The sequence below is a fragment of the Neofelis nebulosa genome, chromosome 9 (genome assembly GCF_028018385.1).
Source record: "Neofelis nebulosa isolate mNeoNeb1 chromosome 9, mNeoNeb1.pri, whole genome shotgun sequence".
In the NCBI taxonomy this organism is placed as follows: Eukaryota; Metazoa; Chordata; class Mammalia; order Carnivora; family Felidae; genus Neofelis; species Neofelis nebulosa.
This window is the reverse complement of record NC_080790.1, coordinates 75,896,668-75,923,141: the sequence shown is the minus strand read 5'-3', so window position 1 is coordinate 75,923,141 and position 26,474 is coordinate 75,896,668. Positions and strand designations below refer to the sequence as shown.

The 26,474-nt window shown below is 45.1% G+C and overlaps 1 protein-coding gene across 6 annotated transcripts in view; it reads right to left on the bottom strand.

Annotated features, from left to right (window-relative positions):
• The window catches only part of SRBD1 (S1 RNA binding domain 1), a 400,072-nt gene that overhangs the window by 3,440 nt on the left and 370,158 nt on the right, over positions 1 to 26,474 (bottom strand). For 3 of the 6 annotated variants that reach the window (XR_009248664.1, XR_009248669.1, XR_009248668.1), the window contains exons 26-30: positions 22,253 to 24,373; positions 21,522 to 21,658; positions 18,326 to 18,442; positions 3,519 to 3,578; positions 1,378 to 2,022 (exon numbers count right to left, since the gene is read on the bottom strand). The gene's annotated coding sequence lies outside the window, so the exon portion shown is untranslated. Of the gene's footprint in view, positions 1 to 1,377; positions 2,023 to 3,518; positions 3,579 to 18,325; positions 18,443 to 21,521; positions 21,659 to 22,252; positions 24,374 to 26,474 lie in introns of those variants that run through there. The other 3 variants (XR_009248667.1, XR_009248666.1, XR_009248665.1) reach the window with 3 other exon arrangements.

Sequence of the window (26,474 nt, the reverse complement as noted above, 5' to 3'; positions counted from 1 at the left end):
CTTCCCCCCTCAGGATGGGCTTTGCAGTGCCCATCATTTACACAGTAGTGGAGAGCTAAGTCTCCTTGCCAAGGACTCCTGCAGTCAAGCCTCTTACGAAATGAAAGGCGTGTCCCCTACTACGGGCGGTGAGACCTGTGAACGGGGTAGGGGAGCCCTGAGAAGCCGGGATCTTTCCTCCTGCTGCTGAGGTCCCACAGGCAGCTGCCTCCTCCATCTTCCACTGCAGTAAATTCAGGGAGGTGGGACCACACAGAAGCCCTTCCCCTAAGCCCTGTCCTAGCACACGGCAAGAGAAGGCCGCGCTGGGGCAGGACAGCTTGTAATTCTGGCCAGCCCTGACGGGTGAGTCAGCATTCATGCGGGCAGCCCCCCGGCTCCTCTCCCCAGCCTGGAGGGGAAATGCTGAGTCGCACACCTTGTGGGGAGCCACTGAGCCAGAGCCCCCGTCGCTCTCTCTCTCTCCACAGCCCAGACAGCTTCTGGGCTTTGCCCATTCTTCTTGGCCTCTGAAGAGGGGGTCCAGCAAGCTCTAGAGCAGCCATGACCTGGGAAGTCATCCTGCTAGTGGTCGGATGAAACACAGGCCTTCCAAGGAAGGGCCAGGGCCAAAGGCGTGTGTCCACTTCCCGTACCTGTGTGGGCCGGAGCACAAGCTGCAGACTCCCTCCCAGGGCATCGGGCAGAAGGGGAGCCAGCAAAGGGCCACAGCCCACCATCCAGGCTTCCGTTCGTGAACCTTCTTACAAGCGCACCGCTGGAAGGCCGCCACCTTTGCCAGGGCTTGAAGTGGTTCGCACAGACCGAGGCCAGATAGGTAATAGCTGTTCTCTATTTTCTATGAGAAGATTTATTCAAAAATAAATTTAGCTAAGGGGGAAATGTTAAAAAAAAAAAATAGGAAAGCAGAGGGACAGATTTTCTTGTTGACTGGCTGCCAGGGATTGAAAGGTTGAGGCAGCCAGTCCCCTCGGAGGGGACAGCTGAAACATTTCATGGTGTAAAGTCAGCGAATTTCCACCGGCTCGCCTGCCAGAGACCACAAAATGGTTTCAAACAACGGCTCGCTTCATGATATGTGTGTGTGTGTGTGTGTGTGTGTGTGTGTGCGCGCGTGCGTCCGTGTGTGTGTTTGAGAAAAAGGCAAGACGAGGGTGGGGGATGGGTAGAGCTAAAAAGTGTCCTCTCTCGGCCAGCCGAGTGGGCAAGGGGCGTGGTGAGCAGATTAATGAAAATGTTTTGCTGGCATGAGGGGTTTGATTGCCCCGCTGCAAAATTGCTTGCAGATTCAAAAACAGCATGTTTCATTTCAAACTCATTCTCTTGCCATACATTAGCACTTGTCAATGTAACCATTAAGCACAAGCAGTGCAGAAATTTAATTACAAAACCATTTATTTTATTGAAAGAAAAATAAACCCAAGCTACCTCAAATGCATTAGGTAGGTTCAAAACATGTTCAGCTGATAACACCCAAGGGTAGGGAGGCCTGCTGCAGGAATAAATGCGTCTTTCATGTGCGGTGGGGACTCGATATTAGAAACAGCTGCCCATAGGTCCCTCTTTATTTAAGTGCAATTATGAATTAAAAAACAACAGATTTAATGAAGGGACTTTTTATATCTGAAGTTACTCGGCTGTGGTGTTCACTCTCGTCTTCCCATTTTTGCCTCCCCTTTCCAGCGGTTCAATTAAAAATGCTAAATAGGTTGAGCAGAACTTGTTCCTGAACGGGTCACCTTCCCTGCCCCCTCCCGGCTTGTCTTTTGTTCGCCTAATGGTGGGAGAACCAAGGTCTGCGGTGTTAAAGGAAGTCACAAAAATGTGCTAAACACATCAAAAAGTCCCCAGTCTGTGTCTCATTTATGCCTTCTTCCCCTGCCCCCCGTGTGCATCTTCTACATGTTGGAAATCAGGCAGTGCAAGGCTCTCTGGTGAAATAGATTTGGCTGATGTCATGCTGGAGACGGCCTCTCCTTAGCACGACGGAGTTGCCAATAACGCGTCTGTTTTACTATTCTGCTGGAGAGGGAAGAGAAAGAGTTATAACCTTAGTGGTTTGGACTGATTTGTCCATTTAAAGTGCTTTTTTCCCCCCCTGTCTGAGATATCAACCCACAATTTCTTACAGACATCTCCTCATGTAGTCCGCTCAGAGGAGGAATCTGGAAAGGAAAGACCTTTTTCTTTCTTCTTTCTTTCTTTCTTTCTTTCTTTCTTTCTTTCTTTCTTTCTTTCTTTCTTTGTTTCTTTCTTTTTCTTTCTTTTTAATTCCCCTAGCGAGAATACGAATCTCTAAAATTTCAGGGAGGCATATTTGTCTGGTGGGAAGTGGGAAGCAGGAGGCAGATTAGGCAGGGAGGGGGGTTGTTCTCCTGGAAACTCCCTTTTAGCTCTTATAACTAAGCTTATGCACAGAAGCAGAGCCTTTGTGGTACTGTCATATTGATGATTTTGCCTGTGTGAGACCTAAGGAGGATGTCCTGGCCTGTTTCACAAAGGCCTCCAGACCTCCATTGTCTCCAAGGGACCATGGCCCATGCTCTGGGGGAGAGGGACCGTGCACATCATTGTCCAACTGCTCTGAGACCAGCCAGGAAGGGACCCTGAGCAGCCACGCTGTCCTGATGGCTTGGAAATTGTACCCGCTCCCTGGCCTGGAGGAGCATGTCTGCCTCTGACCCAGATGCTCTGCTCTGTTCTTGACATGTACTCTCTGTGCCAAAGACCCAGGGAGCCTGAGGCAGGAAAAACACATTCGGAGATCGAGAAACTCACCGCAACAGGTATTAAAGCCTATACTACAGAGTTAAGATATTAGTTGTTTGGGGAGGAGGAAGGAGGGCAGAAGGGAACAGGATGGGGATGTTGGAGGTGGAGGATGGGTGTTTGCATCCTATTTCAATATTCTGAGAGAATTGAGCCCAGGGTGTCTAAATTGAGCCCTGTAAGCCAAAGCCAAAGAAGCCCCGGAGCAGACTGAGCCTCCATCAGTTATCACAAGCACACCCAGCAGAGAAAACAGCAAAACACTACAAACATTCTCTGAGGGGGTCAAGAAGGTGACGCTCCACTCTGACCCGGCCAAGGAGAGATGCTCTTATTCCATCCATGACTGTGTATAAGAAAGGACAAGGGGAGTGACTGGGGGATGGTGGGACGAGGGTTCCAGACTGGCTAATGGCACTGTTACTTGAAAGAAATTCCACTTGGGGTGTGAGCTGTAGACTTTCGAAACATCACATCTCACTCAATAAAAGCACATGTTGACATCACGTGCTTCTGCTTATGTCTCTCCCTATCCAGTGCTTCCAACTCTTAGGTGTGCATTTTCTACGTACGTGATGCTTTCCGGCCTGGGTTTCGGGCAGGAGAGTTTCAAAAATGTATCCTAGGTTTAGAAACCACAGTGGTTTTTAAAACAAAGCAACTCAATGGAATATTCAAGAATTCTCTTATTTGCACTGTCTTCTGGAATAAGATGTAAGCCTCCTAGGGAACAGAATAGGTTTCCTCACCTAAGAGCTGGGTTGGAGAAGCCGATGGAACAAGCAAGGGCTTCCAAATCATCCTGTGGCCTAGAAGCAAGAATTAGGGGAGGTGAAATGAGTTTGCCTTCTGGGGAATGTGGAAATCCCAGCCCTGAAGTGTGCCTACTGGAGTGTGCCCAGAGAACAAGATTACCTTACCCAAAGTATCATTTTCACAGCTGAAGCTACTCTTTCACCCCCAGGGGGCTGCACAACCCACAGCAAGATCATGAGGGGCCCTCCTTGCAGGTAGGCTAGGGGCAATGAGGGCTGCCCCCTTCAAACAGGGCTTTCTCTCTCCTCTTCTGATCCTTCACCCTCCACTCATCTCCTGCTCTGTGATACAGAGTTAATCGCATGACCGTTAACATGTAGTTATAGCTATTTATCTATGGATATTTTCCTAGTATCTACCACACTCTGGGCACTATACTGGGTGCTGGGGATTTAATGAGCTACAAGACAGCCAAGATCCGTGCCATTGTGGTCTATGTCCCAGTGGAGGAGGTAGATATGAATCAGGTGAACAAACAGGTTAAGAGACTACAAATTGGTATTCATGCCTTGTGACAGGTTTTAATAGCGGAGGCACCTGACGTAGGGAAGGGAGTCACACTGGACTTAACGGCCAAGAAGAAGTCAGCCACATGGTGAGCTGGGAGGAAAGTGACAATAGGCAGCACACAGTCCTGATGTCTATAAGAGCTTGGCCTGACGAGGCCCAGCCAGAAGGCCATTGTGACCAGATGTGAAGGTAGGGAGGCTGGGCATGAAGCCATGGGAAGTGGTGTGGATTCAGAACGTTATCAGTGCAGTGGGAAGCCAGTGAGTGGTTTTAAGCAATGGATTAACCTGCTCCGATTTGTGGTTTTAAAAGATGATTGGCTCCAAGTGTGGAAAATGGATTGAAAGCGAGCAAAAGGAATAATGGGGAGGCCCTTTGGGAGAGTACCATAGGCTAGGTGAGAGAAAATAGAGGCTGGAGCAGAATGATGGCCATGGGTATTCTTCTTCTTTTGTGTAATGGAGGTTGATTTGGCTTCTCAACCAATGGAGGTTGGTTTGGCTTCTCTGAGAGCTCCTGGAGGACAGAGCTTGCTTTAGTCTTCCTACGATGAAGGAGGTGTCCTACTCTTTCCCACCAGTACCATCACATGATGCAACAAACTATTTCTCAGCTTGAGCTTCAAACAGCCTGACATAGACCACTCTCCTGCCCCACCTTGGAGACACTACCCTCCATTTCCTCCTTCCCCCTCTTCCCAATGGCAGCCCCTTCCCAGAGCCCTTCTGCCTAGAATGTTCTAGTTTTGACAAAGTCTGACTATTCCTGCTAACTTAAATGCCTAATTAAGTGCCAACCCTCTGAAGGTCTTCCCTGACTCCCTGGGATAGCAGCAGCCATCTGCACCCCTGTGCTCTCATGGCACTTTGTTCACATCTGGATTTTAGCACCTCATAACACTGTGTTGTAAACTCTCTGCTTGGTGTCTGTCTCCTAACTCGATCCCTAGCTTTGACTCAAGTTATGAACTTATCACAAAATCTCCATTTTTCTATAAAGAGTTGTTAAGACTGAGGACTGAGGTTCTGAACTTCATTGCATATGAAATCATGGTATTACATAGTTAACATTAATAAATCTTAGTATTGTGGATTTCTATTGTACTTTAAAACCTGAGCCTTCTATTATACTTTAAAACCTAATATTTAAAAAGTTTAAATATTAAACAGTCCTGGTTAGGGAGCCACTCCCCTAATGAATGACAGGATGAGTGACCTGGAAGATCCACCAAAAGGAATTACCCAATCTGAAGACAAAAAAGGAAAAAGACTGAAAAAACTGAGTAAGATTTAAGGATGGGTAGGGAATATCCAAAGTTCAATATGAAGTCAATGGGAGTCTAAGAAGGAGAGGGGAGAGATAATGAGGCAGAAAATATATCTGACAAAATACTGGATAAGAAATTCCCAAATTTGTTGAAAGATCCAAAGCATAGGGAATCCCAAACAGGATAATTATGAATAAAATCGCATCTAGGCATATCGTAATTAAACTGCAGCAAACGAAAAGTAAAGGGGAAATCTTGCAAGTAGGCAAAGAAAAACGACACATTGCATACAAGGGAATAGTGATTTCAAAGGCTGTGGACTTAATGGTGATAGTGGTGGTTGGGGTGGCAAATGGACTTACACTGTCTCAAGGTTTCTACATTTTATGTAAAGATGTTCAGTACTAACTGTAAGTATACTGTAAAATGAATCTAAGGATTTTTTTGTAATCCTTAGATAAACCATCAAAGAAATAATGCAAAGTTATATATCGAAAAATCTAGGTGCACCTTGGTTGCTCAGTCCATTAAACATCCAACTTCAACTCAGGTCATGATCTAACAGTTCGTGAGTTTGAGCCCTGTGTTGGGCTCCATGCTGACGGTGGAGAGCCTGATTGGGATTCTCACTCTCTCCTCTCTCTCTGCCCCTACCTGCCTCTCACATACATAAACTTAAAAAAAAATCTAATAACTAAGTTAAAACAAAATTATAAAATATAGTCAAATAATCCAACAGAAGGCAGGGAAACAGAAGAATTAAGAATAGAGTGGAGTGGACAACAGAAAAGAAAGAGTAAAATGGTAGACCTGGATACAATCATATCAATAATCACATTAAATATTAATGAACTAAATACCCCAATTAAAAGGCAGAGTTTACTAGATCTTTTTTAAAAAGCAAGACCAAGCTATATTCTGACTAGAAGGGATGGACTTTCTCCCCCATATTCACTGAAGCACTATAGCCAAGAAACAGAAACAGCCTAAATGTCCTTCAACAGATAAATGAATAAAGAAAAATGTGGTATAGATAGACAATGGGATATTATTCTGTCATGAAAAGGAAGAAAATTCTGCCATTTGCTAAAACGTGGATGAATCTGGAGGGCATTACAGTAAGTGAAATAAGCCAGACAGAGGAAGACAAATACTGTATGGTATCACTTATATATGGACTCTAAAAAGAAAAAAAAAAGCCAATTTTACAGAAACAGAGAATAGAATGGTTGGAGGGAGCTGGGACCTAGGGAGCAGAGAGGTGGGAAAAAAACAGGATGATGTAGGTCAGGGGTCATAAATTATCAGTTATAAGAATAAGTTCTGAGGCTCTAATGTACAGCAAGGTGACTACAGTTAATAATACAAGACTGTAGACTTGAAAGTTGCTGAGAGGAGATCTTAAGCATTCTTATCACACACACACACACACACACACACACACACACACAGCTAACTTTGTTAACTATGTGAGGTAACGGATTGTTAATTTTCTTGATCTTGTAATCGTTCTACAATGTATATGTATATCATCACATTGCACACTTTAAATATATATACAATTATATTTGTCAATCATTCCTCAATAAAGTTAACGATAAATTTTGAAAAAGAGATAAACTTTTAAGTACAATGGATCGATTAATAAGGAAGACATAATGATTGTTGATGTGTACATGACTAAGAATAGAGCTTCAAGATACATAAAACAAAAATTGACAGAATAGGGGTGTCTGGGTGGCTCAGTTGTTTAAGTGTCTGGCTCTGGATTTCGGCTCAGGTCATGATCTCATGGTTTGTGATATTGAGCCCTGCATCAGGCTCTACACTGACAGTCTGGAGCCTGCTTGGGATTCTCTCTCCCTCTCTCTCTGCTCCTTCTCTGCTCACGTACTTTCTCTCTCTCAAAATAAATAAGTAAAAAAATTTTTAATTGCCAGAATAAAAAAAGAAATAGAAAAATTTACAATTATAGTAGGATATTTTAACCCTTCCTACAATTGATAGAACCACCAGGAAAAAAATCAGTAAAGTCGCAGAGGCTCTAAACAGCCTTATCAGCCCCTTCACTTAACTGGTATTTATAGAACACTATACCCAACAACTGAAAATATACATTCTTTTCTACTGCACACGTTTACCAAGAGAGACCATAACCTGGGCTATAAAACAAGTCCTAATAAAATAAAAAAGGATCAAAATTATACTAGCATGTATCTTCTAATCACAGGGTAATTAAATTAAATTAGAAATCAATAAAAATAAGGTACCTAGGAAATCCCCAATATTAAATTAAACCCACACTTCTAAACAACCCATGAGTGAAAAAAGAAATCAAAGAGAAACTAGAAAATATATAAAACTTAATGATCATGAAAATACAACAAAATTTGTGGGTTGTGGCTAAAGCAGGGCTTAGTGGGAATTTTATGGCTTTAAATGCTTATATTAGAAAAGAAGAAAGGTCTGAAATCAGTGACTTAAGATTCCACCTCAAACCCAAAGTAAACCAAAGTAGAACAAGTAATATAATAAATATAGTAGAAATGAATGTAATAAGAAACAGGCAAGCAATAAAGAAAACTAGCAAACCCCAGAGTTGTTTCTTTGTGAAGAATAACAGCAAAAAAACCTGATAAACTTTGTTAGAGTGCTCAAGAAAAAATAGAAAACACAAATTACTAATATCAGGAATGAAAGAGGGATTATCAATGCAGATTTTACAGACGTTAAAATAACAAAAAGAGAATACGAGAATGCTGTGAAGACCTTTATACCAATAGTTTCTACAAAATAGATGAAATGGAAAAATCCTTTAAAAATAACAAATCACCAGTATTTACACAAGATGAAACAGAAAACCTGAATTGTAGGCACAGTAATTACGCTGATCAACTATTCAAAGAAGAAATAACACCAAAGTCACACAAACTCTTTCAAAAAAATAGAGGAGGATGGGATACACTTCCCAGTTTGTTTTATGGTGCTGGTAAACTCGAATACCCAAACATGACAAACACATACGAAAAGGAGGCTGGCCAGCATCCCTCACAAACATAGTTGTAAACACTCTCAACAAAATATTAGCAGATCAGACACAATAATATATAAAAAGAATAATACCTCATGACCAATAAGAGTATCCTAGGAATGTAAGGTTGATTTGACAGGAAAAAAAAAATCAATCAATGTAACTCACCAAATTAAAATAATAGAGGAGAAAAAGCATACAGTAATTCTGATAGATGCAGAAAAAACAACTGACAAATACACCTTTATGATAAAAACTCTCAGCAATCTAGGAATAGAAGGGAGCTTCCTCAATCTTATAAAAGGTATTCTTAATAATGAAATATTGAACACTTTCTCAGTAGGTTTGGGAACAAGGCGATGATGTCCACTTTCATCACTTCTTCTCCACATTGTACTGACCACTACTCCTAGCCACTGCAATAAGGTAAGAAAAAGAAATAAAGGTTTTAAAGTTCAGAAAGCAGAGTGGAAACTGTCTCTATTTGCAGATGACATGATTTCTTATGCAGAAAGTTCTAAAGAATCTACAAAACCATTTTTTGTAATTAATAAGTGAATTTAGCAAAGTCAGATGTTACAAAGTTAACATTCAAAAGTTATTTTTATTTTTATAGAATTGCAACAACCAATTAGAAAAGGAAATTTTAAGAAGTTCATTTACAAGAGTGACAGAAGATACTGAGGAATACATTTAACAAAAGCTATGCAAGACCTATACACTGAAAACTATACAATATTGCTCAGAGAAATGAAAGACATAAATATATGGAGAAATATACTGTGTTCACGGATTAAAAGAATCTGTGATGTAAAGATGTCAGTTCTCTTCAAATGTATTTATAGATTTTATGCAAAATCCCAGCAGGCTTTTTTTTGGTTGCAATTAATGAACCAATTATAAAATTTATATGGAAATAGAACTGACTTAGGTTGCCTAGATATTTTTCATGAACAAGGTTGGTAGTCTTTTACTAACTGGTTTCAAGTCTTGCCATAAAGCTGCTGAAATCAAGGGTACAGTATTGGCCAAAGGGCAGACATATAAATCAACACAACACAATAGAGCCACAAATACACTGCTGGTGATTTTTTACAAAAATGTAATTCAAAGGACAAAGGATGGTCTTTTCAACAAATGGCGCCGCAACAAACACATATCCATATGTCAAAAAGAAAAGGAAAGAGAAAGAAAGAAAAAGGAAAAAAGAAAAAGAAGAACCTCTCTTTACCCTGCACACTATGTAGCATGTTCAAAACTTAAAAATGGATCACAGACCTAAATGTTAAGCCTCAGATTATACAATGTCTAGAAGGAAACGCAGGAGAACATTTTTATGACCTTGGCAAAGATTTCTTAGATACAACATCAAAAACACAATCCCTAAATGCAAAAAAAAAAAAAAAAAAAAAAAAAAAAAAAGATAAATTGGATTTCATCCAAATTAAGCAGGAAATAAAGTATCTCTTTATTAATAGCTAGCAAATTGAGGCTTGCACCAGGTCACACAGCTAGCAAATGGCAGAGCCTGGAAATGAACTCATGGCAATCTGACTCCAGAATCTACATTTTTATGCATAGTATTCTAAAACAACTCCCTTTACAAGACACAATGCAGGGAGCACAGACTTCTACAGTACAACAACAGTCTGGGCTAATAGGCCAGGACAACACCCCACAACCTCCCAGTCCCCGTCTGGACCTTGGGGAAGCCTGAGTGTTTGAGCTTTAGCAACACTGAATGAGCTTTCAACAAACTCGGCGATGCTTCATTGCAAAAGAGAAATGTTATGAAGGAGGTTAGAACTGGCCTGTCTTCCCTGAAGATTTGCTAGCTCGATCTTAATGACATATTATTGCTGAAAATAAGGGTCATCCACGTGACCAGTGTCACCCCAGGGCTGTGCTGTATGCTGCAGAGAATTCGGTTAGGCATGAGCCCGCCCCTCGGCGGAGGCTTGTGCAGGGACCGGTGGGCAGGGTGTGCCATTGGCATCCCACAGTGTGAGTCCTTATTTGCTGGACCCACCCCTGCCTCTTTCTTTCCCCGCAGTGCCTAACGCAGGACTAGGCACCCAGCAGATTTCAATAAAACCTCGTTGCTTGAGGGATGGTTTGTGGATGCCATTTTCACATTAGAGATTTATTTGTACTTAGTTCCAAAGTCCAGACTTAGGTCACTCCGTGTTCTATAGAACAGCACATACAAATCCCTTTACAATTCAGACTGGAAATCAGTAGATCTGGGGTAGAGGCCAAGATTCTGCATTTCCAACAGTCTTCTGAGTGATGCTGGTGCTGTCCCCTGGACCCCTCTGTGACTGGTAAGGCCCAGAGAACATGGACTCCAGAAGCAGGTTCTCTCCCTCCCTTTCAGTCAAGAGAGTTCAGTGTGAACTATGCCTTAAGATGATTTTCTCCCAGGGAAGAAAAGCTCAACTTGCTCATTGCAATTCTCTTTGTGGGTTCACTTAAAAAAGATGGACTGAGAATATTAGTACAGCTACGAGGCCAGAGGGAGAAGTGTAAGGTCCAGGGCGGGCTCATAGTTTGGCGCCCTGCAAACACATTTGGGCACACATATTTAGAGGCTGCTGCCATCTTTGCCTGGTGAAGGGGGGAGAAGCAGCCAGTTGCCCTCTGTCTTCTTGCTGAGTTTGGCTCTGATTCAAACCTGCAAACCCCTTAGAAAAAAAGTAGCAACTATATAGTGAATGCCCCTGAGAGTCTCTTGCAGCCCACTTTCCTTCTACCCATGAGACAGATCAAAGTATACACGGCTTGTCCTTCACACACACACTCTCTCTCTGAAGAATCCAGTTAATGTAAGTTTTCCATCTTATTATTTATAATAAACAGGCATCTTCGGAAGGTCCTGGCTGGTCCATCTTCTATTTGGTGCAATTAAATTTCATTCCACCTGTACTTTATACTCAACCCAGTGCTGAGAAAACATAGTCTCTGCCTTCAGCACGCTTTCCGTCCTCTTTTTTAAAAAAGCTTATTTATTTTTGAGAGAGAAGAGAGGGAGGATGGGCAGAGGGGTGGAGGGAGAGAATTCCAAGCAGGCTGTGTGCCGTCAGCATGAACCCAACACAACCTGGAGATCATGACCTGAGCCAAAATCAAGAGTCAGGCACTCAGCTGACTGAGCCACCCAGGTGCCCCCAGGCTTTCCATTGTCTTAAAGAAAGAAGGCTCACAGCTAAGTACTAGGAGCACGTAGCAGCTGAATTCTGGGGCATGGTGTACCCGATCTGACTGCTGGGTGAGGAGGCACCAGTCATGGTGGCCTGGCAGAGTTTATGGAAGGCTTCATGGAAAGGGCGGGGCTGGGCTGGAGGGACAGAACATAATGTGAATCCAGAGAGCAGAGACCAAGGCCAGGGAGGAAATCTTGCAGTCTGGACAAACGTGCACATGACCACTCCTGTCGGAGGTCAGCTTCCAGCTCCTCTGGGTTTTCAGAGCCGCGCTGGCCGCATGCTCCTTTTACCAGCACCTAACCGAAAGTTCCACAAACATTTCCATCCTGAGCTCAGCCAGGTTGGGATCTTTCATTCTACTGCGGAGAAGAGCCAGAGGCTTTGACCTGAATGCATGAAATGAAGGTGGAAAAACAATGTTTGAATTTTTAATTCAGAAAAAGGAAGCAACCAGCAATAATCTGGAAATTCTTAATCGGGAGGCAACTGAGGACAGCACTGGCGTGACCTGGCAGAGTGGGAAACTGTGGGGTACCTTCTTCTGTCAGATTGCGATTATTGGGAGAAGCAGAGCTGGTGACATAGCATTGCTGTCTTGGATCTGTAAAAATCTGGGTGGCCACCAAGAACGTTGAGTCAGTAAGGTCCCTTTGGAAAGGTGGCTGGGCAACGAGGAAGGTCCTGGGTGTTTACAGAGGCTGCAGAGGGTCAGGGCACAGCATAGGAAAGCTCCCGCTGGGGTGACCAGAGATCCCAGCCACCTGCCGCCTGGGGCTTCTGCCCAAGAGGGCTTTGAGTACCTTGGCTATCCGGCACATTCCGATTTAGGGGAGGAGAGACAGTGACAAGAACAAGATTGCACGTACCTCCCATGAGTCCCATTGCATATGGGATATATTACAACTCCCTTGACAAGGCATTCAAGGTTTAAACTATGGCCCCGACCTATCTGCTCAACCTCACTGCTCCCCTGCACACACCATGAACACCATGTGCCCCAGCGAGGCCAGTGCTCTCGGTTCTTCACTCTTCCTCCATCCAGGCCCATCCTCTTCCCTTCTCTTCCCTTTCTTGGTCCTATCCATCCCTTAAGAGCCATGAAGCTGGCTGGCTCTACAGGCCCACAATAAGCTCTTCTTTCTCTAGAAAGGGAGACCAAACTGCAGACCACACCAAATTTACCACCAGCAGAACACGGGCAACCGAATGTATTGTTGGGGAAGAAGCTGTTACCAGAAAATTTCTTTTAAAAGTACTGGAGGCACCTGGGTGGCTCAGTCGGTTAAGTGTCCGACTTCGACTCAGGTCATGATGTCACGACCAGTGGGTTTGAACCCTGCATTGGGCTCTGTGCTGACAGCTCAGAGCCTGGAGCCTGCTTCGGATTCTATGTCTCCCTATCTCTCTGCCCCTCTCCCACTCATGATGTGTGTGTGTGTCTCTCTCTCTCTCAAAAGTAAATAAATGTTAAAAAATTTTTAAAAATTAAATAAAAATTCTGTTGTGAAATAATCACAACAGGAAACAGGAATTTTCTTGCATTTCTTTACCCTGATTTTGTTGTTTATACTATTGCTTATGTGTTTTGTTTTTTTTTTAAATTACCTGGAGAGGACACCCTGTAATCTTTCCAGGGTTTAAGTTCCCTAGCTCTGAACCCAGCCTGTGCTTCTCTGACCACTTCACCCGGCGACAGCCTGTCCTGCATATCGAGGCCCCGAATCTTTCAAATCTTACATATGGTTACAAGGCCATTTCCTGTCTCGCTTCCGCATTAATCAGAATCTCTTTCTGGGGAGGCAATAAGTGTTCTGCATGTTACAGGATGTGAATGAATGGAAAGCTGTTAGGACAGCCCCTGACACATCTTAGATATTCATACTATTATTGTTGTTATTATTTAACTTATTTGCATCACTTCCGAGATTTTTACTTCCTTCAAAGATTAGACATTGCCAACTAATAGGGGCTCAATAGATACTTGTTAAACTTCTTTGTGGTGATATAGTATCTACTAAATTAAACAGTGTTTTCAAGAGCCAGTGCAGCATAGCAGTTATGAGCACAGCCTGTGGAGACATGTGGGTCCAAATTCTGGCACCACCACCTGAGTCCTATTACTTAACCTCGGGGTCTCTGTTTCCCCGTCTGTAGTGCCTACTTTGTAAGTTTGTTATGAGAATCAGTGGGTTAATATTTCAGTACCACCATCACACCATGCCTGAAACATAGTAAGTCCTACGTAAGTATCTTATATACAAACATTACCAAAAAGAGTTGGGTAGAAATTTATCTTAGAAAAAAAGTTTTCTAAGCAGTACCAATTATACCAATATTAATTTGAGAGAATGAGTTCCCCCTCTTGGTAATATCATCTGTAGATAAGCAGTTAGTATGCTGATTACATGGAGATTCAACACCTTCAAAGCAGGTGCGACAGGATCTTTCCTTGGTGGACTTGACTAATGATTGAACTTCAGGTATATATCTTTATGATAGTTTTACTCAAACTGTCCTCTCCCTTAGGGTAGTGGATGCTGTGATGTGCTACCCTGACCCCTCCTCAGAGAGTTGGGACTGCTGCCAGCCCAGAAATCTGTCCTCAGCTGGAGAGGGCCATCGGGGACAGCCATAGACAATGACCGGTCCCTGCGCAGAAGTGAGGCCCCCTCCCCTTGCCCCAATTGTTAATAATTCTGAAGGTCACCCCTAGAGCTCCCCCTGGGGCCCGCTGAGGGCTCTGATGACACTGCTTTGTAGTCCAAGTGTTTTCTCAGCCCGAGCCTGCTTTTCCTCCTTCCCTTCCACTTCCACAGGTGTGGATCCCGAGAGCACTCCCCGATAAACATCCTGCACGCTAATCTCTACCTCCAAGTCCATTTCCGGGGATCCCGGCCCGTCTAGGGAGGGGCACATTCATTTATTTTTATTAGTTCTGATACAACCTTTGACTTGCAATTACCTGGATTCCACCTGTAGCTAGTGTGAGTGTATGGTGTGGTTTGTCTGGGACAACCTATTTGTGCCTTTAATTATTAAAAGGTTTAATAATTGATAGCAGTCCTTTTGACTTTAAAAATATTTCTGGTGGAACAATAAATTCTACGGCCACCTCATCTGTAAACAACTCTAATGTCCCCAGGACTCACTGCCAGTGTGGAAAAGTGAGGTCATACTAACATAGTCTGGATTCCCCTAGCTTGGAGCGCCTCTTAAGTTTAATTCTGGAACCTCAGCCCCTCCCTCGTCCTCCCCTGCTTCCTCCCCAGAAAATCTGAGGGACGCTGGAGCCCACACGTTCTCGACAGATCAAACTACTGCTCAGCTAGTGCTCTCGACCCTCTTCTGAGGCTGCTGGTCGAACCTCAAGGCTGACAGTCCCCTCCACTCTCCCCAGGAGCAGTGGCTCCAACTGGCACTGCTGCATTGGGGTATCAGACAGTGTCTGGGTGTTCTATCATTGCCACAAGGCCCAGATGGCCCAAGGAGGCCCCATGGATGCTCATCCCTGACCAGGGTTTGAGTCTCTACTTTCACTGTAGCTTGATATATCTGCCCTCCCATGAACTGAGTAAAGAAACACATTGCCTTTATCTAGGATACATTTTTTTCTTTGGTTGAACCACAGAGTAGAAACGCATGGCCCCCAAATGGGTGTGGTTCATCTCAGATTGTCCACAACCCTTTCCCACTCAGGATCACACACAGGCCCTCAGGTGGCTGGATCAGGTTGGAGTTGAATAACAGCCTCCAACTGTAACTGGAAACCCTCGACCTAGCTAATCCCAGTGGTTCAGGTTCTTTTCCAGAAGTTTCCTCACACTCCATGTAATTGAGTTGACACAAACAGATGCGGAGGAATTGCAACCTAACTCTGCTCAAATCAGCTATGTTTGCTCTGCATGATGACACAAGATCGTAAAAATGACTGTGGGCATTCCAGTCCTACAAAGTGATCTTGATAATCAATGGAAAAACAACAATTGTTCTGTGACCTGTAAGTATTTTTGTCTAAACATTAAAAACGCTCTTATTGTTGGCTATAAATGCACCAGGAAATGAAAAATTAGCAAAATTAATATTTACATATTACACTGTAATTTAAAACATTAAAAACAGTGAGGATTAAAGTATTTGCTTTCTTTCTAAAAAACTTATCAAAAGTAGTTTTGAGCAGTTCTTGCCTTCTTCCTCTCACTGTATAACTGTGTGTTTTTTTTAAATGTTTTTATTATTTATATTTGAGAGAGAGAGAGAGAGAGAGAGAGACAGAGCATGAGCAAGGGCGGGCATAGAGAGAGGGAGACACAGACTCCGAAGCAGGCTCCAGGCTCTGAGCTGTCAGCACAGAGCCCGACGCGGGGCTAGAACTCACGGACCGTGAGATCATGACTTGAGCTGAAGTCAATGCTTAACCGACTGAGCCACCCAGGCGCCCCACGCTGTGTAACTTGTGATGCTATGCCTCGGTGTGCTGTCGTCCTTCCTACATAGTTTGGATCAGTGTGCCATAGTTTATCCTTCACTCCTGCGGTGCCGTGAAATATCTCAGGGCATTTCTTGAGGAGAAGTTTTTTGCTGGCATCACTTCCACTGGGACATCTTCATTTTCATGGAATCTGGCTGCAAATGTCATGGTGGCATCCTCACCTGGGCTAGCAGCTTTATGAGCAACTTAGCACCAACCAGCTCATGTTGAACTCGAGAATGCAGAAACCAGCCTTTACTGGCAGTCAGTGGTTCTTCTTAAGTCTCCTTGTGATTGGCTTTGTTGTTGTTTTTGTTGTTGTTGTTGTTATTGTTGTTGATGATGCAAAACAAAGCCAATGCTTTGGTCTGAATGTTAGCCAGACTAATTAGGACTTTAAAACATTATGGTCTTCAACCCAAAGTAGAAGAAAACATTCCATTTCAACCATAAGTGGCTTTATGCTTCCACTGCAGTTAAAACTGAAAGATAAAGTGGCTTCTCCTGTTTTGTTTTGTTTTTTAATACTCATTGGACTTGTCCAGTAAGGTTAGCACCGTAGCTTCTAGTAGCCCTATGTTGCCCATGAGCTTGGCTTTGCTGTTGCCGTTTTCCAATCTATTCACATCCAGTTTCACTGCCAGCGTTGTCACTCTTTGTTTCTTTGCTGTACTTGTACTTCTGTTAGCTAATCCTCTGTGGATTTTTCACTTTTGTAAAATGTCATGTGGGTTTATCACCGGGAGGCAAGGAGGCAGCACAGCTCCATACTTTGCTGCCTGTGCGTGAACGGAATACCAGAAGCACGGTGATCAATCACAGACAGACTTTGAAAGGAGCGATGCAATTGGTCACTTCACGATTCGCATCTGTTGTTTATGTAGTGATCTGTGGCCTGAAAAGCAGGCAGTGAAATTTGTAGTTTATGTAACTACAGTCCTATACCAAGGCCGCAGAAATTGCAACCATTTTGTTGGGGACAGGTAATACATATTAAATCATGGAAATTGAAACTTGTGTGTGTCAGAAACATGCAGTGCAGGGAGGGACTGTTTTGTGAATATTTGTACCAAATATTTCTTTTTTAATGTACTATTTATTTTCGAGAGAGAGAGCACGAGCAGGGGAGAGGCGGAGACGGGGCCGACAGAGGACCCAAAGTAGGCTCCACGCTCACAGCAGAGAGTCTGATGAGGGGCTCAAACTCACAAACCCCCAAGACCCTGACCTGAGCCAAAGTTGGACACTTAACCAACTGAACGACCAGGTCTCCCCCTGCCATTTTAAAAAATGTGTTTATCAAAACACATTTCTGAGCGCATTGAGAGTATTGCACTTCACCCACCTTGTGGTGGGATAGTCACATGTTATTACTTCTGGACAATGAACTGTGACCAGAAGTTACAGATATCCCTTCCATGCCAAAGCACTCAATTGCCAGTGAGTACTGGCACAGCCCCTGAGAGTATCCGAGCAGGAGCTACCCTGTGAGTCAGTGTCCCTGACCAACTGAGACGAGCAGAGGCCTCTGCTAAGGTGTCACAGACATATAGAATAAGCAATAAGCAAAACTTTGTTTGATGCTGGGGTAGAGAAAGAACCAGGGGCATGTAGCGAAAACAAACATTCAATCTTTATATGGCTAAAAAAATGGTACAAATACAGAAAATAGGTGTATAGTTTAATAAAGCATTAAAAGGTGAGCATGCTTATAACCCCTACCCAAATAAAGACAGAACCAGGTCATAAGTTTGTGCCTGAGCTCCATCCCATCATAGACCCCGCACTGCCCTCTGTCAGTTACTGCCCTGCTGCCTTTTTAAAAAATGCTTATTTATTTATTTTGAGAGAGAGAGAGAGAGAGAGAGAGAGAGAGAGAGAGAGAGAACAAGAGAGAGCAGGGCAGGGGCAGAGAGAGAGGGAGAGAAAGAATCCCAAGCTGCTCTGTGCTATCAGCACAGAGCCCGACACAGGGCTTGATCTCATGAACCGTGAATTCATGACCTGAACTGAAATCAAGAGCCAGTGGCTTAACTGACTGAGCCACGCAGGCGCCCCTGCCCCGCTGACTTTTATGATGATTTCCTTCCTTTCTTTGCAGCATTATCACCTACTCGGGCTTCCCTCAACATGGAGGCTTAGTTTCACTTTTTCAATATTTTTAAATCTCTGAATATACAGATTTCCCATCCACCCCTTTCCACTTGTGAATTTACTGGCTGCGGACTTTGTTGTCCACGGGTACCTGTGATACTCACGATGCGGCAGATATCTTCATCAACAAGGAGGGATTTCATCCGGACCGATTTTATGCTGCCTCACCCAGAGGATGCATCCAAGTTCAGCTTCATTCTGTCTGCAGGAGGCTTCAGGAGCTGTGTAGGGAAAGAATTTGCAAAAATTCTTCTCAAAATATTTACAGGGGAGCTGGCAAGGTATTGTGACTGGCGGCTTTTAAATGGCCCTCCTGTAATGAAAACCAGTCTGGTCATGTACCCCGCGGACGATCTCCCGGTAAGGTTCACTGGCCTCCGGGGGGAAATCTGATGGCTGTGAATGCCCAGACCTCGGACTTATTTCAAGTGTACCTATGAGTTTTTACACAGTGTTGCATTGATACTGTTATATTTAATTTCTCAATGCATTCATAATATCTCTGTGTCTCCACTTCAGTACCACAGTCACGAAGCATGAAAATAATACCTTTGTATAGTTTCCAAATAAAGTAAAATTTGAAGGTGAAAAAAAGGGGGAGTCATTTGTAGTTTCCAACAGTGTGGGTTTTGTTTCTTGCATGACCTCTTTCCTCTGACCTTGTAGTTCCTTTAATATCTCTGGTTGGATCTGTCAGCCCAACAAATTTGCGCGGGTTTGATTAATTTTGGCAAGACACCTTCATTGGCAGTGGTGCATTTGTTCACTGAAAAGTACATAATCAGCTACAACATGACTTTTGTGTTATAAACAGTCATTGTTGCTCAATTCCAATATATATCTGGGGTTTCAGAAAGGTGAAAGTCCAATTCAGAACTTCCCTCCTTCTATAATCTGGTTACTTTTGGTACAGTTCACACAGAAAAATCTGCATAAATCCCTTTCTTCCCCCCAGAGCTCAAAGCTCTGGCACATTCAGGTAAGTTACTGAGGTCTGAAATTGGCAAAACTGTCATAAAGATGGCCTCCATCAGCCCGGCCTTCTCTCACTATGCCTTCGACCACAAAGAGTTCACCCCAGGCCCTGTGATTCCTCTGTCTCCCCAACTCTCCACCCCAGCAGTGGCCACCTTCAAGGAACAGGTTCTCATTTTCTCCCCCCTTAGAAGATAAATTGAGGGCATCACCCATCCTAGAGGCATAGGGATTTTTCAGCTACCTGTCTCAAATATTCGGTCATAAACTTTGTGGGGTTGAAAACAGGTAGCCCTGGGCTACCTGGGTAGCTCAGTTGGTACAAACTAAGGCTGTGGTCATGATCTCACGGTTTGTGAGTTCAAGGGCTGTGTTAGCCTCTAAGCTATCATTGTAGAATCTGCTTGGGATTCTCTTTCCCTGTCTCTCTGCCCCTCCCCTACTCATGCTCACTTTCTCTCTCTCCAAATAAATGGATAAACTAAAAAAGAAAGAAAGAAAGAAAGAAAGAAAGAAAGAAAGAAAGAAAGAAAGAAAGAAAGAAAGAAAGAAAAGAGAAAAGAAAAGAGAAGAGAAGAGAAGAGAAAAGAAAAGAAAAGAAAAGAAAAGAAAAGAAAAGAAAAGAAAAGAAAAGAAAAGAAAAGAAAAGAAAAGAAAAAGAAAACAGGTAGCCCTAAACCCAAACCCAGATAATGCTTAAGCTGTTGGGGCCAGCAAGAGTGTTTTTGTTTGTTGGGGTTTTTTTGTTTGTTTGTTTTTGGTTTGTTTTAAGCCAAATGAAAATACATTTGGTAGGGGGGCATTTTCTGTCTGGTTAGATCAGAGGCCACCACCCCCTCTTGTATTATACCTGTTCTGGTTTCTGAGTCTTGGATGTACTTGTATTGTCACTTCTGTCTTGCAGCAACCTTGTGGATGGGTGTCAATAGCCCATTTTACAGGTGAATAAACAAAAATCGGCTGTGTGATGAGCAGAGCCTGAGCGAGGTCTGAATGGAAATGAGACACATACCAAGTGCTTTGGGAAGTAGACAGTGTTGGGAGAAACGGTGATGGGGCCCTCTCTATCCCTGCACGAACTAAAACCCACATTCTTTTTTCTTCCTTTTTTTTACAGAGACAGCTCAAGGAAGCATGATAAAATGAGGCCTAAGATAATATTTGGGGGGGGAAGTTTATTTTTTTATGGTCTGTTTGCATTAGACCGTCGGGCGAAGAGAGGCGGTTAAAGACTTGTCCCAAATGGCTGGGCTGGAGAAGCACACATCCAATGTCAATAGTTGGAAATACAAGTGTTTGGTTTCATTAAATTTCTTTTTTAAAAAACATGTCTTCTTTCCTTCTCCTGAGGCAATCCAAGGGAAGGAGATATGGAGCCGGAAAGAGACAGGGAGGAGGAGGGAGCAGCCAGGGCCAGGGAAGAATTGTCCAGAGGGCCTTGCTTCCCTCTGAGTGTGGTCAGCCAGCCCAGGACGCTGTCGGTCCTGACCAGGAGAAGTTTCCTGGAGTCATCCGCTGGTCCCAAGGACTGTTGCTAGTTGGGGGGTGGGGGTGGGGGTGGGCAGAGTGCCTGCATTTGTCTAACAGCACACTTTTAAAACAACAGAGCAAAAGCGAACAAATCGTCAAATTGGGGTCAGCTCTGGGAAAAACAACTCGAATTCTGTGTTGTCCCATGGACCCTTTCGGCAACAGCTGCCTCCTTTTCTTCCCCAAGGCAGAGGCCACATGCAACAGAGGAGGCCACAAGCAGAAGAAGGCAGGGTAAGAATGCAGGATCCAGCCTTCCTGCCCGTTAAAATCCCAGCTCTGATCCTTACTAACTGGTTTACTTGAGGCAAATTCCTTGTGCCTCAATTTCCTCATCTGCAAAATAGAGAAATCATAATACCTCCTGGTTGTCAAAAGGATTAAGTGGGAAAAATTCTTAGCATGTAGTAAGTGTTCAGTAAACGTTTATTGTTGTTATTCTATTATTTTTAGAGCTCTTGCTCTCCTTCCATTACATGCCACTCCCCGGCAATCCCATTGGATTTGTCCAAATAGATAAGTGCACCCAGAAGAATGAAAACACAGGTTCTCTCACAGGGTATTTTGCACGCTGTCCACCAAGACCCTCTTTCTCAGGCAGTTTCCACACAGCTCCATGGACACCACACCCTTACACTCATCAACACACCCTAGTTCATATGGCACCGTCAACCTGGATTGCCCTCTTGCCCTCCATCCACCCAAATCTAGTTCAAGGCCTACATTGTAACAAAATGCTTTCTGTTTCAAGAAAACTGACCCAAGTACATACAAGAAGAAGGGAAATGTACTGACCATACAGTTGAAAAGTCCAGAGGGTAGGTCCGTCTTCAGGCACGGCTTGAACCAGGGTCTTGCAAGAAGTCACAAGCACCTGATGTTCACCTCTTGTTCCTCTATGTTGGTGCCACCCGCAGACAGACTCTACACTTCTGGTGGCAAGAGATTTGCATTGCAAAGTGAACTGCAGGTTCAAGCCCAGTGAGAGAGAGAACGTTCCTCGCTCCTAACAGCCCCAGCACATGTTGCACGTGTGCAACATGTGCAACTGTCATTGGGTCCATTCCCTGGACCAATGGTAGGGTTGGGTGATGGGGGAGGAGTGTGATGCTCTCACCTGCAACCCAACTGACACTTCCTAGATTGATGAAGGGGAAGGGGGTTCTTCCCAGAAAGAGATGAGGATAGTCTCCAGAATAAGGGAGAATACACACAGGAAACCCAAAGCCCAGCAAATGCCCACCACACGCTCATGTCTTCCAAAACCCAGCCCCAACAATTCTAGCTAATTCTCTCCTCTGAACTCCTGACCTGATTCTTCATACTGCCATCCATGTTGGCCACGTCTTTTGCTGGCATCCTTTGGTTATGAATAAGTCCTGCTACATCAGCTACTCTGTGAAACACTTTCATATGAAAACTGTTCTTGGGTCCTTCATTTGGCAATGAAGTGGTACTGCTCCCTTGTTCTGCACTGTTATGTCTCTCTTTCCGATCCTGAACTTCCCATCGTGTGTGTGTCTTACCTTTCTTTCAGACTGTAAACTCCTCCACAACAGGAAACTAGAATGCTTCCTGCCTAGCACCTTCTATATACTAATTGCTTCATTGATGTTGTTTGATTAGGAATCGAAGGACATCTCTTCTCTTATATCTTCTGTTGGTGGAATGCCAGTAGGTGCTAAATAATATTCTGGGAACCACAGATTTAGGAGGAACATTGAAGGTACTTTGGGCCTTGATCCAAGCAGCCCTAGAGCTGGCCCTCCTGGGGCTGGACTCCCCCTCAGCTAGACCCCCCTCATCTGGACCAGCTGAGGCTATCCCAGGAGACAGGAGTACAGCCCTCAAACAAACAAAACAAACAAAAAACTTTATCTACTCTTTCATTCCTCAGGGAATAGAGATTAGGCAAGGGAGGTCCTTAGCAGGTGAATGATATAAATCCACAAAATAAGAGAAATACCAAAAGGGTGTTAAACCAGTTTGGACACTTCATTCAAAGCCTTTGCCATTACCAGCAATGATTACCTGGTGAAGCCCTGTCCAACCAGCAATCTCGGTTTCAGGCCTGAGGCTCCTCTCTGGGACCTGGCTGGGGGCTTGATCCCAATGCAACCCAAGCTGAACTCTGGGCAAGGCCCACAGGTCAAACAGCCTCCAGAGACACTAACCAGCCTTCAGCCAAGAGGGAGGAGAGCCAGGAGGCATGGGATGAAGCATCTCCAGTTCTCAATCCTCTCTACCAGATGGAGGGGGCTCCCTAGGCGGGCAGGAACTAGTGATCAGGTCAACATGGCTCCCTGACCCTCAGGAAACCTCCAGCAGATAACTGCCACCTGATACCAACACTCCTGCTGTCCACTGTGGGGGCTTAGGTGGATGGGACTGGGGTGCCAGGGCAGGGGCATAGTCTTACTTTCCTAGAGAAAGAAAGACAATGCATAGCAATTGAAGGGACTGTCAGAAGACTTTGGATTCTTGTGTCATCATTTTCTAGCTGCGTGACCCCAGGAAAGCTCTCCAGATCTGGGTGCACTAACCTTAGGAGGGGGTGGGGTTGGATGAGCCCCCTGCCTGCTCTAAGTTAGGGGCTGGTCAATTCTGATGGCATGCTATCACTTGTCCTGGCTAATCACCCACAGGCCACATCTCTAGGACGTTTGGTTTCCCAGTGGACAAGTAAGACTGAATCTAAACTCCAGCCTGTGCTCTGGGACAATAGGGCGGTGTGGCCCAGCAGCGAAGGGCGGGGCTCAGGAGCAGAGTTATGTAGTCGATTCCTAGCTCTGCCCCCTTTCCAGGCCTCCCCTCCCACTCTATAAAATGGGGATAACTCCTATCTTGTAGAGTTCTTATGAGCGCTCAGTGAGGTGATTTAGACAAAAGCTCTCAGAACAGTGCCTGGTACTTAGTGAGGGCAGGGTAAGGGCTGTTCAGGCATCCATAAAGCTCTTAAAAACCACCATCCAAGCTAATAAAAGGTCCAGGATGCAGTTTCCAAAGGCTTCCTCGCAGTGAAAGTCGAGCCTGGTGCAGACCTGGGGCCAGGAACAGATGGCCTTGACTGTTCGCTCCTTCCCTACCTCTGGCAGGTGAGAACTGGCCTCAGCCCCATGGCCTTGAGATGAGAGCTCCCCCCACCCCCAGCCTCCAGCTCCAGAGGGTGGCTGGCGTCGTGCTGCTGACACTGACCGCTGCACCCCACCTTTGCACAGTGAGGCCTGGCAGGCCGGATGTGGCCTCCTTTCCCAGTGGGCTTGTGCCAGATGGCTTGATTACCATGGGGTGCATTTCAGGCCTCCTTGCTATTATCAGCTTCTCACTTTCAGCTGCTGGATCAGGGGCAGGATCCTTTCTTTCCTCCCTCTGCCCCATCACTGGGTGTTTGTTCTTGCAGCAGCCTGGACTGCCCAGGTGAGCCATGTCCTGTCCTAGAGAAGCCTCCTCCAGGCATGCCCGCACAGACCCACCTGGACATCGTTGCACCTCCCCTCTGCTGGAGTCCTACTCCTGCCTCCCAGGATCTATCTTGAGAGAGGGTTGGCAGGTGAGGAAGGAGCTAGGTCACAACCATCCAGTCCACGCCACCAGTATTTCAAGGTCACTGAAGAAAACATCTTTCCTGCCCACAGATGACCATCACACTGATTAGGATAAAAGAGGAGAAAATTATAAACAAGTAAGAAGCGAGGATTTACACCAGAGTCATACAAAATTTGTCTCCCGCTCTAGTTCTGTCCTCACGCAGCAACCCCCTCTCTGTGGTGCCCTACCCTCTCCCCCACCCCCCAGCCCTGACACTAAGCTCTTCCGGATCCTTCCCTCCTGATCATGGACCCCCCAAATGGACCCCCCCCGCCACACCCAGGTGGGTAAAACTTCCTTATGTGAGATGAATTCCTTAAGAGGGGGTGAGGGATGGGACTTCACCTTTGAATAAACAAACAAACAAAAAAATTCTTTCATCAAACAGCTCCAGGAGAAGCCTTTCCAGGGGGGAAGGGACAGTTCGGTAGCTAGTCCCTTTCCCTCCCCTGAAGTTTTTGTCCTCACTGGCACCCCTCTTTTGTTCTCATCACCACCAAGTCACCTTGTCTGCCTTGTTCTCCTGCCCAGGTGTGGGCTGTACCTCTTTCTGCCCCCCCCCCCCCACTTTTGCAGAGCTCAGACAGGCTGGAATTCTCTAAAAATAACCTCGCAGAAAAATCAACGAAATGAACAAAAGAACACAAACAGCTGAACAACAGATGTGCCTGCCCAGTGCAGGTACCTAATCCCAAAACAACCAGAGTCTCGCCACCCCTGGGCTGTCCAGGCTTGGGTCCCTGCCTGCCTACTCCCTGCCCCTGGCAGAAAAGACTCTCTCAGGTAAAGTTTTTTTTTTTTTTTTTTTTTTTTTTTAATTTTTTTTTTCAACGTTCTTCATCTATTTTTGGGACAGAGAGAGACAGAGCATGAACGGGGGAGGGGCAGAGAGAGAGGGAGACACAGAATCGGAAACAGGCTCCAGGCTCCGAGCCATCAGCCCAGAGCCTGACGCGGGGCTCGAACTCACGGACCGCGAGATCGTGACCTGGCTGAAGTCGGACGCTTAACCGACCGCGCCACCCAGGCGCCCCTCAGGTAAAGTTTTTTGACATTGTCCCTCCCTCCCCCTGCAGAAGTGGGGAAGAGAAAAGGCAGGTGTTCACAGTGCAGCCAGCAGCTGGCCTTGTGTCCGAGCTAAGGTCAAAGGGAAGGTGGGCCCCTAGGTCCCCTAAATTGGAGCAGAATCCTGCTGGTGAAGCAGCCCCCCATTTGGTGTGACCTCTGGAGAGGGGAAGTGTCTAGAGAGGGGGACCCGGCTGGGGGAGGGGAGCTAGTGTGGCCACACTTGGAGCCAAGGCCAAGCTCTAGACATTGGGAGCGGGCACCTGGTTCCAGCTCTGCCTCCAGGACTCTGGCCATGCCCCATCTTTTCTGGGCCTCAGCTTCCCCGGTGGTCAAAGGAGGAAGTTGGAGGAGGTGACCTCCAATGTCTCTGTCACCTCTAGCACTTTTCCATTTGGCAAGTCTCCACCTTCAGCCACCGGTTCCAACTCCCAGAGACAACTCCAGTCCATCAAGATGAGTCTCGGGTGCAGTGCCTTGGTAAAGGCATCAGTTCCCAACCGTCCTGAAGGTTAACCCAGTACCGGAAACTGTCGGAGCCACTTAGCATGTGCGGATTCATTTCCTCCTCACACAAGCCCTGAGCAGGGAGGCCCTTGTATCCCTATTTCACAGATGAGAAATCTGAGGCACAAAAAGGTTAAGACCATCCCAGGGTGGTAAGCAAAAGGAAGGGCCTCAGGCAGTGTGTGTGGCTCCAAGGTCTGTGCTCTGTTCCCCCACATTCAGCTAGTTTTTCATAGGGAGTGACTACGATGGGTATAATAGGCTCAACATTTAGAAGGTGGAAACACAAATGTCCATCAACAGATAAGTGGATAAATAAAATGTAGTATATCCATACAATGAAACGATGTTGAGCCTTAACGAGGAATGGAATTCTGACATGTGCTACAACATGGATCAACCTTAAAGACATTGTGCTAAGTGAAATAAGCCGGTCACAAAAAGACAAATACTGTATGATTGCACCTACATGGAATATCCAGAATAGACAAATTCCTAGTCATGGAGAACAGATGAGAGGTTGCTGGGGGCTGAGGTAAGGGGAGAATGGGTAGTTATTGCTTAATGCTCAAACAGAGTTTTTGCAGG